Source organism: Lepidochelys olivacea, assembly GCF_965140295.1.
Source record: "Lepidochelys olivacea isolate rLepOli2 genome assembly, chromosome: 3".
Taxonomy (NCBI): domain Eukaryota; kingdom Metazoa; phylum Chordata; order Testudines; family Cheloniidae; genus Lepidochelys; species Lepidochelys olivacea.
This window is the reverse complement of record NC_140413.1, coordinates 137987680-138004231: the sequence shown is the minus strand read 5'-3', so window position 1 is coordinate 138004231 and position 16552 is coordinate 137987680.

Sequence of the window (16552 nt, the reverse complement as noted above, 5' to 3'; positions counted from 1 at the left end):
ACCCAGAGCATCAACTCAAGATATCACAGAGTAGAAGGAATACAAAGAAGCCACAATAGTGTTACTACAGAGAAAAGAATCTATAAATTAAAATATCTATAGTGGTATTTTCTCTCCTATCACTTTGTTACTCTGTTTAACAGGTACCATTGCACTGTTGTGACAACATCAATAGAATCATAGAATTTAGATGCTAAAAAAATTATTTGAGCATAAGCTTTCATGAGCTACAGCTCACTTCATCGGATGTAGCTCACGAAAGCTTATGCTCAAATAAATTTGTTAGTCTCTAAGTGCCACAAGTCCTCCTTTTCTTTTTGCGGATACAGACTAACACGGCTGCTACTCTGAAACCAGAATTTAGATGCTCACTAATCCATCTCCCTGCCAGTGCAGCATTGTTCTCTTAAATACATTTTTCTGGTGTCTTGTCCTGTCTAACTTTAACTCTGTCAAGCAATGGGTCTTCCATCTGTCCCTGCATGGGAAATGCTGCTGCTGGAGCAAATGCACCTGAGCTAGAGCCAACACTGGAAAAGGCAGTTGTTGTCATGTTGACTCCAATCCTGTTGTTTCATTGGCTTGGTCTCTGCCTGAGTGCCACCTGGGAGTGTGGACTGAGCCTCTGAGGTACCGGCGGAGAAGAGAGAGAGCCAGACTCTGTGCATGAAAATATCTTAGTGTGTTTATTTTGGTGTCAATGTCTATAACATAAAATATTGCATGTTCCAGGCAGCGGATGCCCTTGACAAATAATTAAATATACTTTCCAGCTAAGGCAAAAGCAGCACTTCCAAATGGTGCTGGCTGATACACTGACTCTCCTTGTAGGGCCAGCATGCTGACAGCCAGCTATTTGTTAGGGTCACCTTGCCCACCTTGACATTGTGAGCTTTTTGGTGCCAGTAAAAAGGAAAAATGTTTATGAATTTTTTTCTGCTTTCATCAGAATTTTGAAGTTTCTCAGCCACCTGTTGTTATTATGAATCTGGAATCAAGAAACCAAGTCCAGATTTTTGGACTCCCATCTTCCACTTTGACCGTCATTGAAAACTTTACCAGGCACCTCGCTGTACTAGATAGAGGATTAAATCTGCTAGCTAGAGGTTGATGTGAAAGATCAGGGCATGGAAACAGCTAGACCTACAGACAACACCTTAAAGAAAAGCCTACTCTTTAGCCCACCTACTGGGATGGAGAAGAGTGCAGGGAGTGTGCTGTCTCTGGACTCTGCTTCAAGTCTTCGGATGTCTGATACATTTGAAGTCCTCACCCATCACTGGCTTCTGGGAAACAAAAGAGCTATTTCCCTACCCACTCTACAGCCAGGGCTGGATTTCCAGTTAGGCACAGTAGGCATGTGCTTAATGGCGTCGGCGTTCTAGGGGCACCTTACCTCTCTAAAACTGTGTGCAACACAAAGGTCAGCTGTAGGCAGGGGAGCACTGAAGAAGTTGTGCATATAAGAGGGCATGGAAGGAGTAAATCCAGCCCTACCTAAAGCCTGCTTACTCTTCTTCCAATTCTACTATTCTTCTCCTGATTACACTTCTCCTAGCTACTGCCAAGAGTGTAACATCTCTACTCTTTCCACAGCCTATTTTTAGAGTTCTCCCAAAATAGAAGTAATTGCAGTGCGTGTCTCTGCTGTTGCGCCAGACCTGGGATGTGAATGGAAGCACTAAAACCAACTAATTAATTGCACACCACGGCTGCTTGGGAGCTTGAGCAGCACTGAGGCACTGGAGTTATCTGTCTGCAGACTCAGGAAAAACATCAGTACATCATGTCAAACTTGAAATGTTACCTTTGCAAACACTAAGGATGGAAACCTTTAAAAAAAGAACTAAAGGGCTACTATAGAAAGATGATCAAATCACCAAAGAAAATTTCCTTTGTATTATCCAATACTTCTTGTCCACTGAGACAGTCTAAATATAGTCCATTTTTAATTGTCCTCATCGAAATCTGGATTCTCAGTTTTGGAGTGAATTTGCACAAGAACAAATGTCCAGCTTCCTGTGGACATATTTACTGTGAAGGTATTAGTTCCATTTAATACCAATTTTTCTTAACTATTGAATACTGTATCACTAACACAATCTCCCACTGGATATGGAAACATATTTCATTTTATTTCCAGTAGAAAAATGATCATTTCTCACTGCAGAAGGACATGCTAAATTAATGTTGATGGAGTTATCTTGTCTGATGAACAGCATATTTAATTTTAGAAGATTAACCCCTGAACATATGCAAGACTTGGATGGTAAACATTGTTCTAACTTAATTTTCCTTCCCCTTTCTTCTCTTCTCAGAAAAAACTAGTTAATTTTTAACAAGGTGAATGGCATTTCCCTTCATTCATCCTCACTTTCAGTCCTGACTGAAATCTATAATTAGGCACTGTGGCTGAAACTGATCATTGTATTTAGCATTGACTTCTCCATAGTCTGGCAATACCTGTTTATATTCTTAATTGTTATTTAAGGTTTATAGTATAATACCATAGTGCTCACAGGCCTCATCTGACCCCATTGTACAGGGTGTTATACTCATAGATGGAAAGATGGTCCCTGATCCAGAGTCTAAGAAATGCATAATGATATGCCATAATCTAGTTTCACCAATCTGGTTTGGCTCATTTCTCATTGTTCCATTATTTATTATTATACTGTAGCCTCCAGGTACTCTGAATTACATTATACAGTCCTTCCTTGCTCACTCCCTCTCTCTCTTTAAAATGCTGGAAAACCTGGTGTGTTGGTGTCACAAAGAAAGTAGAGCATGCTTTTGATAATGCAGTCATGGAATGGGCTGTTTGTTATTAAAGATTGCTTCTTTTCCTCCCTGTAAATACAGCTGGGGACATATATGACTAATCAACTGATTTAATCTTTTAGGGTTCTATCCATTAAGGTACTCAGTGCCTAAATTCCGTTTTTAGGCACCACTGTAATCCACAAAACTCCTGCTTTGCTGCACCTATCCCTGTACGTGCCTAAATTTTTGCCTCTCGGCATGCACAGTGCTGCCTTACTCTAGGCATTTGGGTACCTGTCTTCCCCCTAACCCCAGAGTAATTCAGAAACCACAGAAGAGAGCCATATGTGGGTGCCCAATTCAGTATGCATGCTCAGAAGCGGTCTATCAGATCAGGTCCCTCAGGTAAGTTTACACAAAACAGCCATCATGATGAGGACCTTCCTTGAAACCTTTCCCCCAAGAAACAGGGAATTCACCCAGGATGTGGGAGACTCCTAGTTCAAATTCTCGCTCCTCCTGAAGAGCAGAAGGGGTTTACCAGAACAGAGATTGACCACCTCTCTGGTGAGTGCCCTAAGCAGTAGGTTACAGAGTCCTTCTGATTCTTTCTCTGACCCAATTAGTATTTAATTATTAAAGTATTTAATTAAAGGGTAACAATTTCAACATGAGAGATTGAACGAGACCTACATCAAAATATTTAATATTCTTTCCTCGCTTGCTCAATGATTAATCATATTCAAAATGAATAAAAGGAAACTCTCCTTCTCTCACTTCCTTTACCTTCTCTAATCCTTTCTCATTTCCTTCATTCTCTACTCTCTTCCCCCTTTCCTCTTCTCCTACTTTCTTTTCTCTTCCCTTTCCTCTCCTAACTACCCTCTTTCAGCCCTCAAAAGCTGTAAGGCAATTTCTTTCCCATATGGATTTACTGATTAGCAAATAAGGGTCTGGGCAGGTGATGAAATGCTTCTGTCTTAGGTTTCATTGACTGAGTACAATTGCCACACAATATCCATACTGTAAAGCTTTGGTGTATGGAATTCTATTAAAACAATTTTGAACTGGTCCTTCTTTTGTTCTGCACCTGAATAACTCTCTTAATTAAAGCAACTATTAAATAACTACCAGTAATTTGCCTCTGGACTCCACTCAAAGCAGAACACATCTACTTCACCCTCCCCTTCCTACGTCTCTATCCCTTTTCTCTCCTTTAATTGTCTTTCCCCAGTTTAGTCCTTTCCATTCCCTCCTTTCTTTTCCCATTTTCTTTCCCAGTTTTCCTTGTCTTTTTAAAAATATCTGTGTGATTCATGGTGCCCCACTGACCCACCATCTAGTTTGCCTGTATGAAGAATAAATGATAGCAATAATGGCTCTCTCTTATATAGCACCTTTCATCAGTAGGTCTCACAGTGCTCTACTAGGAGATTGGTACTGTTATTACTATTTTATAGATGGGAAAACTGAGGCACAGGGATGTGAAGTGACTTGTTCAAGGTCACCCAGCAGGCTAGAAGGAGAGTTGAAAATAGAACACAAAATTTCCTGAGTCCTGTCCAATATTTTAGCTACTAGACCACCCTACTTCTCATAGGAATAGGAAAATATATTTTTCCCTGCCACCAGGGTGGTGGTTATCATTATATGACATCACAAATGAATACAGTAGTATACAAAACATATTAAAAGACAGGAATTGTGATAGTGTAAAGCCTGAGTACCTCCACTGAGGTCAATGTGGTTAGAATGATATGAAATCAGAATCAGACCGGGCTCTTTGCCCCAGAGGGCTTACAGCTCAGATCAAACAAGTGTGATGCCAGGATCAATAGTTCAGAGACAAAATGGTGTAATATGTTTGTGGCAAAGAGATGGGCCTGAAGGAGAATAGGGAGAGTGCGTGGCACACACAAAGTGAGAAGCTGATCCAACAGAGGAAGCGGCATCTAAGAAGGCGTGAACCCGAGAGGGGCACAGGAGGAGGAACTTGAATGTAGTGTGGAACAGGAGAGACAATCAGTGGGGGTGTACAAGAGAGGTTGAAGGGATGTGGTTCTAGTGGCAGGGAGGAAGATCTTATTAGTGGTGCTTTGACAGAGAAGTGTTTGGATACAGCAGAAACAGCATATAAAAGGGATGTATTTTTTTTAAAACAGGAAAGGAGATGGAGAGGAAAGGATGAATTTTAGAGATCTTGGATTGGTCCATTGGACTAAGCAGAGTTGCACTTGTGTAACAGACAGCAGATTATCATAGGACTGGAAGGGAGCTAGAAAGGTCATGTAGTCCAGTCCCCTGCACTCATGGCAGGACTAAGTATTATCTAGACCAACCCTGACAGGTGTTTGTCTAACCTGCTCTTAAAAATCCCCAATGATGGAGATTCCACAACCTCCCTGGTAAATTTATTCCAGTGCTTAACCACCCTGCTCCAGAGTCTTAACCACGCTGACAGGAAGTTTTTCCTGATGTCCAGCCTAAACCTCCCTTGCTGCTTCTATGTTCTTGAAGATGGTTATCATATCACTTATCAGTCTTCTCCAGACTAAACAAACCCAGTTTTTTCAATCTTTCCTCATAGGTCATGTTTTCTAGACCTGTTGCTCTTCTCTGGACTTTTTCCAGTTTGTCCACATCTTTCCTGAAATGTGGCACCCAGAACTGGGCACAATAATCCAGTTGAGATCTAATCAGCGTGGAGTAGAGTGGAAGAATTACTTCTTGTGTCTTGCTTACAACACTCCTGTTAATATAGCTCAGAATTATGTTTGCTTTTCTTGCAACAGTGTTACACGGTTGACTCATATTTAGCTTGTGATCCATTATGACCCCCAGTACTCCTCCTTCAATTCCCATTTTGTATGTCTGTAACTGATTGTTCCTTCCTAAGTGGAGTACTCTGCATTTGTCCTTATTGAATTTCATCCTGTTTACTTCAGACCATTTCTCCCGTTTTGAATTCCCAACCTATCCTTCAAAGCACTTGCAACCCCTCCCAGCTTGGTATCATCAGCAAACTTTATAAGTGTATTCTGTATGCCATTATCTAAATCATTGATGAAGACATTGAACAGACCAAGAACTGATCTCTGCAGATCCCGCTCGATATGCCCTTCTAGCTTGACTGCGAAGCACTGATAACTACTCTCTGGGAATGGTTTTCCAACCAGTTGGGCACCCACCTTATAGTAGCTCCATCTATGTTGTAATTTCTCTCATTTGTTTATGAGAAGGTCATGCGAGACAGTATCTAAAGCCTTATTAAAGTTAAGATATACCACATCTACTGCTTCTCCCACATCCAAGGTTTGTTACCCTATCAAAGAAAATGCTGACTGTTACTTCACACATTATTATATTCTAGGGGTGTGCAAATTGTTTTCTTAATTATTTGCTCCATTATCTTTCTGGGTACAGAAGTCAAGCTGACTTGTCTATAATTACCTGGATTGTCCTTATTTCTCTTTTTATAGATGGGCACTATATTTGCCCTCTTCCACTCCCCTGCAATCTCTCCCTTCTTCCATGACTTTTCAAAGATAATAGCTAATGGCTCAGATATCTCCTCAGTCAGCTCCTTGAGTATTCTAGAATGTATTTCATCAGGCTTTGGTGACATCTAATTTGTCTAAAGTAATTTTTAACTTGTTCCTTCGCTATTTTAGCCTCTGATCTTACATCATTTTCACTGGCATTCACTGTGTTAAATTTCCAATTGCTACTAACCTTTTTGGTGAAAACTGAAACAAAAAAGTAATTTAACACTTGTGCCATTTCCACATTTTCTGTTATTGTTTATTCCCCCTCATTGATTAAGAAGGCTACCCTGTCCTTAATGTTCCTCTCGCTTCTAATGCATTTATATACTGTTTTCTTGCTACTTTTAGTATGGCCCATTATAGAGCAACAAGTGAGTGTCTTTTGGATGTGGGAAGAGAGAATAGTATAAGAATAGCCATGCTGGGTCATACGAATAGTCCATCTAGCCCACTATTCTGTTTTTGGACTTGCCAGCACTGGGGATCCTTAGCTTGGTCTCTTGCAGTGGAAATCTGTAAGCAAATAGAGTCCTTATCTTAACCACTTTTACTTATGGAGCAATATAAGGAACAATCTTAAGCACCAGAGACCAGCTTCTCAAAGGAACTTAGGTGAATGACTGAATGGGAGGTAGGCACCTAACCTGCATAATCACTTTTGAAAATCCCACTAGGCACCTACATGCATCTTTAGGCACCCAAATACTTCTGAAAATGTGGCCCCAGATTCTTAGATGTTTGAAAGTGGCATAGCTCCATAGATCACAATACTGTTACAGTATTTACACCAGCTGAGCATCTGGCCCTCATACTTTTAAAGTGATTTGTTTGAAGGTAGGCAAAATGCATTTTGGGTAAGACTTTGCTTACTAGAACAAAGCAGATAGGGTTTTTTTTCCCCCTGTAGGGATACTGTGTATTCCAATAGCACTTGAGCAGAAAATCTTGACCTTTCAAGAACTCATTGTTTGGGTTAACAATTTTACAGCCATTTTCCTTTCTTCTTGTAATTTCTTGTAGACTGTTCAAAAGCTTTACAGACCTACAGATTCTATTGACCTACACTTTGCTAATTGCTAATCATAATTTAGCAAATTTCCTTACTCTTGCACCCCTCCAAATTACCACATGAAACAAATCACCCGTTTCCTACAAGATAGGTAAAATGAAGCACTGTGCCTTCAGCAGATTAGAAAGCTCATTTGTAACAGTCAAACCTCAGACTTAGGGTAAAAAAGAGCACTTTCTGAATAGAAGACCCTATGTAGTGATTACTGTGGTGTAGATATTTTAAGTAAGGATTAAAAGAAAAGACATGACTTGAAATTTGGGCTAAAAAGAAATATTACACAGATGAAAATTCAAATTCCTAATAATAATAAATTAGAAGAGAGAGGGACAAAGCAACAAAAAAGTATGCCACAGAGCCTCAGCTAGAATAAAGTAGAATAGCTCCATTGAAGTTAATGGAGCTGCAGCAATTTATATCAGCTGATGATCTAGTGCCAAGGCTCCTGGTACCTAAAATAAGGTATTAGAAAGAGACATAATAAGAATATGGATTATTCTGGATGACAATTTTGCAATATAGTGGTGAAATTAGCACTGACAGCTCCCTCCATTTTCACAGTCTGCTAGTAAATGTATGGAGTATCATGACAGACAGGATCTATCAATAAATTACATTTCCTGCCAGAAAAAAATGATATGAGGATTTTAAAGGAAGGCACATCTATGCTACCTTGGTGATCATCTTCAGTCTTGTCTTCATAAGAAGGGTTTTTTTTTAAATAAGCTAAGTTGTGAATTTAAACCGACATAACCCTCCTTTGTACACACAGTTCTTCCAGGATAAGAATGGCTTTCTTTGGTTTAGCATATGTTACCTGGGAAGGGACTTAAGCTAAAATGAAAAAAGTCATTCAGACCAGAATAAGATTAACCACAACAGTGGATGGTGGGATGTTGTGTATATGTGATACCTGTATAACTATAGAAATTTAACTGGTAAAACGTTAGACAAAGCCTAAGCTAGAATCTGGATATCTCTCATTCAGCATGGGCATGTGATCTATTTCTCATGTCCAAGAACAATGGGCATGCAAATCAAAAGTCAATCATATTGACTCGTGAGGAGTGTGTAGAGAGGTGGAGATCAAGGTGGCCTATGAAAGATTGGTGACAGGACATTGGGGAAACCTCCCAGAGGAGATGATTATCCAAAAGTGTGTGTGTGTGTATATATATTGCACACACAACCGCCCCAACATGTTAAAAGAACATTATTTAGGTTGCAAAGTCAAACACTTAAAAGTTAGGAATTAAAGTTGCCTGGGTAACTTTAATTCAGCTCCCTTGTATATATGCATTATGATACAGTGTTTAATTACAAGATCACATTCCCCTCCACACACACACACACATCTGCTGCCTCATTCTGTGCACAGCATGGCTGGTGCTTAATGAAGGAGAAACTATTCAACAGTTTGTTTTCTCATTTTTCTTGTTGGACTTGATAAGCAGGTTGTGTCAGGGATGGGGGAGACTCTTTGAACAGCAGGCTGACCAGAGGAGTTGTCAAAAAGGGGGATGATTTCTAGAGAGATTTTTTATTCTTTTACCTGTAACTGAGCATGGGGTAACCTGCCCCACTGGCCCACACAAAATATTCAGAGGAGGTATGTTTTGCAAACTGTTTCTTTTGTTTTCACCATTTTTCTCTCCATTTTTAATAAATCTGATTTTTAAGAAGACTGCTGGCATGGTGGGTTTCACTCTGACTGCCCCCTAAAGAGATAGGCAACTCTCAACCTCTAAAGACGGGTACTGAAGGGTAAAGAGTTTGGAGTCAAATCCCCCCCCCCACACACACACTCATGGTGTCAGTTGGAGGGGGCCTGGCCAGAGGCATCCTCTCCTCTGAAGTTCTGTGGCAGGTAACCACAGGGAAGTAGCCTAAAAATCAAGAACGAGATGTGAGTTGGTGAGTATGCGGGTGACAGGTATACCTCTTAAGGAATAAAATCTTAGTAAAAGGAGACATCAGCACAATACCAGCTGCTAAGTCTTTTATTGAGAGGAAAGGAGATGCCCACAATTTTTTGTGCAGACTATAAAGACGGTGATTTATCTATTTATTCTACTGTATAAGATAAAACAGGCAGCTCTGTTATTTTTGCATTTCCTCCCCTCCCCTTTCCCTTTATTGATCAACTTTAATTTTTGTAGCCCAATCACTTCTGTATCTTTCTATTATAGGAATGAAGGTGGATAGAAATTAGAAAGGTCTCGGTAGAAAAGGGGGTAGGGTGCTGGTGACATTAGAAGGATTGTCGTAGAGACTTCAGTGTGGTTAAAACATATATTGGAACATCAGTTCAGTCCTAATGCTTTGGCTGCTCCAGAATCACGGTACCATGAACAACTTGTTATTTCTCTACCCATTTTCCCCTCTTTATCTGAGTCTGCTGTAGCAAAAGGAAGGCAAAGACATTTTGTATTTCAAGATGAATTTTTCTTACTGATTATTTTGATTGTTTCTCTAAACATCCTGAACAACAGAAGAGTGACAAGACAGCCAACCTCATTAGCAAGCTGAAAGCAGTATTTATCTAGCATGGCATGCCATTAGAAATGGTTACTGAGTGTGTACTATTTGTGCAATTTGGAATACATTTGACAAATTGAAGCCCATGGTACCCACAATTAAATGGCCTGGCTGAACAAATGATACAGACTGTTAAAACTACAGGTGGTACAAAATGCAGCAGAGGCAGGCATATTGTCTCACGTTGCTCTGTTAAATTTCAGAAATATCTGTGCTACCTAGTACAGGAATTGTTATGAGGTGGATCACTTAGAACCAGGTCGCTATGCACTTCAAATTTATTGCAGCCTAAAATACTTGTAAATAAACTGGACAGGATCAAATTGTTACAAACTTCAGAGAATTGTCAGCATTTAGAACAGGTGACCCCGTTAGGATGTAATATCACAAGGATGGCTGCCTACTTGTAACAAGGGAAGGTCCATGACTGAAGTCTCATCAGATTACTATCTCAGAAACATAAGCATGTAAGATGTAGCATGGCAAAATACACCACTATTACAATTGTCTTTAGAGGGAAGAGGAAACTAAAATAAGGGTGTGTGATGGTGTGTGTACCCCACACAGGCTCTGAAAGAGTTACTGCAGGCCTGAGAGCCCAGTTGAGCTATATAGCTGCACCAGTGGGAAAAAGCCAGGTTTAATTAGAGATGAAGACCAGTTGGTGATGGACTGGGTAATGATTATAAAGGCAGGAAGTTTAGCACAGAGGGGGGCTGACGATCACCTTTATAATATGTAAGGACTTTGCCTTAGCCAGCTTTTCCCTTTCTTTATCATTCACACATCTTGAGGTAATAGAAAATTACATTGTTATTTAGTAAAAACATGGCGGAAATTGGATATTATTAAAAATATATTGCTACATTACCTGAAAGATACAGGGCAGAACAAGAAAATATAAACCATTAAGTATTGAGGAATTATGGTTGGCAGTAGCTATAGGCTGTTTAGTCAAGTCTGCTTTGCCACGAAAAAAAGAAAAATAAGGGGACTATAGGAAGAGAGTTTGCAGTCACTGTCTAGGATTAGAGAGAAGAAAGAGCAATGGGAGAGCAAGCCCTGGGATACTCACCTCAGTAGAGGAGGCTGAGAAGTGGACAAGAGTAATACAGGACAGCCACTGGAGTGGCACAGGCTGTGGTGAGAAGCCTTGGCAAAAGGGCAGGCATTTGACTTCCTTGAAGGTATTTAATTGAGAGGGATGTAAGGTCAAGCCCAAGGAGAATAGAACTGGGTTTATAATCTTTATAATTATATATTTATAATGTTAATATAATTATATTAATGATAACATATAATTATACATTATAACATTTATAACGTTAATATATTTCATGGGACTGAGCAGGACTTGGCTGCTGGTCATGAGGTTACTGGACTATAACCCAATGTAGAGGTAAGGCACAGGTTCCCCTACCAACCACTGAAGAAGGTTGCATAAAGTCCCTGAGAAGGGGATAAAGACCAATGGAGAGCCACAAAGGAAGGGTCTGAGGACCATACGGCCAAAGACCTCTTGGTGAGAACCTTTGGATTGTTTTTGTTGGACTCTTTCCACCTTGGAAGGGGTGGACTAAACTGTGACCTGGCTGGAGGGATGAGTCACAGGAAGAGGCACAATCATCAGAGGAGTAAAGTAGACATTGTCTGGGCGTGCCAGACAAGAAGAGAGCTGCTCTGCCACAGCCAGGCACCTCAGAGGTGAGTGAACTTTTTCACAGGGTATCAGACTTTATATCTGTGTGGAGGTTCACTGCTGTCTTGCTGACCAAGTGTATCTCATTAGCTCTCCTTTAGGAGTTCATCTGACATAAGAGTAAGCTAGCAGCAACTGCAGCTGGTTTAGAAGGGAGTTTGAAACATTTGTTTCAAAGGGGAGTCTTGCCTTCCCTATGAATAAATGAACTCCCTGAGGAAGGGATTTAGTTTGGACAACCACCTGTGTGTATCTATATGTGTGTGCTGTCAGTAGTGGGGAGACGTTTGCAAGGCATTCATGCCTGACCTGCAAAGTAAAAAAAGAACAGTGATATACAAATGGAAAGTTATCCCGCACTATCTGCAACCTCATTGGCAACACTCTGGCTAATATCCAGACAGCAGAAATCAGTCTTCCCGGAAAGTTCAAAGATTGCCATATGTTAGGCTGGGGAAGCCCACATCCCAATAAGGCAAAGTAGACATGGGCCTGAACCAAGGTGCCAAGGTCTAACACCCTACAATTTTAGGGAAACTTGGATTTGGTTCTCTATTTAGCAGTCAGGACATGTCTCTAATTTCAAGAGAAACCAGCAAGGATTGTATGTCTGTCAGAAAGAGAGTGTAGACTCCTTACCCTGATACGACTGCCCCAAATTAAGTAATATGCGACCATGCGTAGACAGTTATCAACTGTATATGTCTTGCATGGAAAGTAAAGCTTCAGGCAGAAAAATGGTACATTGAGCAGTTGGAGTTGCTCTGCTTTCTCAAATGTGGTATTTTGGAAACTGGGATGGCATTATGCCGAAAGCTATTCCTGGTACTGACGCCTTTTAGAGGTACTATTATGAAGTAGTAGTATTTATTTGTATTGTGACAAAGCCCACAATGTGGAGGCACTGCCCACACATAGAAAAAACACAGTTTCTGCATGAACTGTTTGCAATGAAAGAGCTTCCTTCCAGCCCATTTCACAATGAAACAAATATCTATGAACTATATTGAAAACATAGCAATGTTCGCTGGTCTATGGAATCAGTGGAGATGCATATTTGAGGAATAGGACTAAGGCTCTAGATATGTTTTCAGTACATCTGTGGATAAGATGGGTTTTGACGGCAAGCATTACTGGTTCATCCCTAATGGATATTCTGCAGTATATCCAGTGATCACTTCATTTTTTCAACTGTATAACCCTAGATAACAGCAATTTCCATAGACCTTGGGTTTTCTTTATTAGCGTTCTTCTGCCTGTGCATAATAGATGAGAGATGTGACATCTATGAAACTATACATGTATACAAGAATATCATCCTAGTGACTGGCATTTAGCATAGCAGAATGCAAGCTCAAAACTGACTAAGATACCAGAAGTGCATGAAACTTGACAAGGTCACTTTTAGGAGTAGATGTGGACATTTTATTTCTTCCGTAATTTCTGTTCACTTTCAAACATGCACTCAATATTGGTCCCAGGGAAGTATACTCAATAGGTTTTTGTTTGTTTGTTTTTGTTTTGTTTTGTTTTATTTAACAAGCCTGTCCACAATGTAGTGTGTTAATCAAGTTCACGATGCAACACTAAACCAGGTTAGGCTTTGTGGTATAGTTTTGAGTTTTATTGTGAACTTTTCCTATCGTTTAATCATTATGTATTCCTCCTTGTCAAACATACACTTATTCTGAAGTCTGAATTCTATTTTCTGTTAGAAGCAATGCAGCAGTGGGAGTTAGCCTAGCAGCCACAAGGCAAACAGCCTTTTCTCTTTTGCACTACCTACATATTCATGCAGAGATTTCTTTTGCTCCAAGAATCATTCAAGCATTCTAAGTAGAGTCCCTATGAGCTTGAACCTCCTCCTTTAGATGCTACTTTGCATGTTTTCTTTATGCAGCTTAGGCAGGTTTCTTCCAGATTTGATGTTCCAAGCAGTTCCCTGTATTTCTAGTTTTTTCATCTTTTGTGAAAATGTTTAACTTTTCAATATTTCATATTTCTAATACCTAATGACAAATATACACAGTCAAGGAAGGAACAAAGATACAATTAGTTAGTTGGAGAGTAGGGAATAAATGGTCGCTTAAAATATAAATGGAAATAGTGCCAGATAGAATGTAATTCATTTGATAAATTAAGGGGATGGAATTAATGGACTCAAATGGCTGAGATGTAAAAATAAAAAACAAAAATACTGAGAAATGGAACATGTACCAATTACCTGATTCTGATATTCAGTATAGGTTAAGGAAATTTGCTAACACTTACTGTAACACTATTTGTTATTTAACACTGCTATTTATTACTGGCTCTGCCCGCAGGAACTGAAATTGGGCTGAATCCTTAAAAAAAAAAAGGGGGTGAGGGGGAATCCATTTTACATCGTTTCTCTATTCAAACTTAAATAAAACTGATTTTCACATCAGCCAGGCTTGAAAGTTTTAAACAACAATTGAACAGGAGGGTATTCATTTTTCATGGTATTAATGGTGAGGAGATGATAGTGCCATGAGAGGAAAGAAGAAGAAAATCATTTTTTCGAGATTTGCTTGTTTTATATCGGTGGTCTTAAGACCCAGCTTAAATATTAAAGCAGGAAAGAAAAAAAATGGATGAGTATACACTTTAAAAATCTGATACTTCTGTGACAAGACATCAGGATGCACAAAATGCATGGGTACCATAATTATAGAATCATAGACATGTAGGGCTGGCAGGGCCTTAAAGTCAAATCCAGTCCCCTGCACTGAGGCAGGACCATGTAAACCTAGAACATCCTTGACAGGTGTGTATCCAACCTGTTTTTAAAAACCTCCAACGATGGGGATTCCACAATCTCCCTTGGAAGCCTGATCCAGAACTTAACTATCCTTATAAAGTGCCAAGTAGAATGCAACAACTACCTTCCTTGTCTTACAAACACATTCCTGTTAATACAACCCAGAATATTGACCTTTTTCATCATATTGTTGATTCCTGTTTGTGATCCAATGTAATACAGATCTTCCTCAGCAATACTACTACCTAGACTAGTAGTGGGCAACCTGCGGCCTATCAGGGTAATCCGCTGGTGAGCCACTGCACTTCCCGCAGCCCCCATTGGCCAGGAATGGCGAACTGTGGCCACTGGGAGCTGTGAGCGGCTGTGCCTGCAGATGGTCAATGTAAACAAACTGTCTTGTGGCCTGCCAATGGATTATTCTGACAGGCCAAAGGTTGCCCACCACTTACCTAGACAGTTATTCCCCATTTTGTAGTTGTGGATTTGATTTTCTTCCTTCCTAAGTGAAGTACTTTGCACTTATCTTTACTGAATTTCATCTTGTTGAATGAGACAAATTCTCCAATTTGTAAAGGTTGTTTTGAATTCTAATCATGTCCTACAAAGTGCTTGCATTCCTTTCCAGTGTGGTGTCACCTGAAAATTTTATAAGTATTCCATTATCTGATCATTACTGAAAATGTTGACTAGTACTGGACTCAAGACTCACCCCCATGGGACCCCATTCAATACCCCTCCCAGTTTGACAGTAAACCATTGGTAACAATACTTTGAGTATAGGCTTCAAACTAGTTGTGTACTCGCTTCATAGTAATTTAGTCTAGACTGAATTTCCCTAGTTTGCTTATGAAATTTCCATGAGGGACTGTGTCTAACATCTTACTAAAATTGAGATATGTCTATTGCTTCCCCACACATCCATTCGGCAAGGAAGCCTGTCAAAGAAGAAAATGAGGTTGGTTTGGAATGATTAGTTGTTGGATTGACAAATCCAAGCTGGCTATTTCTTTATAACCCCATTATCCTCTATCCCCATTAATGGGAAGGTAGGTGCGGGGAGAGAATTAGAAAAGGCAACACATTTCCATATTTCTACTCCTTACTGTGTGTTATTTTGTAACTTTTTTTCATACTATGAAATCAATGCTTGGCACATTACTCGATCAAGTGCCTGGGGATGTAAATGAGAGCCTGTACATTATCATAATTCCTACATTAATTTTATCCTCGGGCTCACACACCAAACCAATACAATCAAATGAGTCCTCTTTATAAGGGAGCACATTTTGCAAGTCAGGTCAGAAACAATAAGCATTGACCACACTCCCTGCCACATTTAACCCTAACTAACTCCACAAGGACCAGCCAAAACAGTGAGTCAGAATGGATGTGATCTAGTTAGTAAGACCAGTGGTCAGGGTGAGATTGGGGGTGAAATTCTGGCCCAACTGAACTCAATAGTAAAACTATTTCAAGAGAGCCAGGATTTCACCCCAGTCTAATCCTAGTTTTGCCATTGACTTTGAACTTGAAGTTATTTCACCTCTCTGGCAAACCATCCACTGAACAGTGTAGCCTTGCATCTGAGGTCAGCACTTCCATTGTTGTCTTTTATTGTAACTGTTTAGGTGTTATTGTCTTATTAAAAAAAAATAAGTCAAAGGCACACACTTCAGATACAAATGTACAGAGTTCATTATTAATAGCATAACAGAGGTGCACATGTCATTCTATAGATAGTTGTTGCCCTGCAGAGCAGAGGAGTTTGTGGTCCTAGTCCCGTGGATTTCAACCTTTTCATTTGCAGACCCCTAAAAAATTTCAAAGGGAGGCGTGGACCCCTTTGGAAATCTTAGACATAATCTGTAGACCCCCAGGGGTCCATGGACCACAAGCTAAAAACCACTGGTCTAGTCTCAAAATCCGTTAAGGTTCCTAACAGAAGATGCACAATTACAATCCCACTTTGTGTTTTAGAAGTCTGAGGCAAGTTTCTAGTGATGTCAGTAAAAAGAACATGAGTCAGTTGAAGACAAGGCACCCTCATTGTTTAATATCTTATCAAAGGTATAGAAAATAAACTGAACTTTATGCACATCATTTATACTAAAAGTGCCCAGAGTACCTTTCTGTCATAAATATCTAATTCTTAT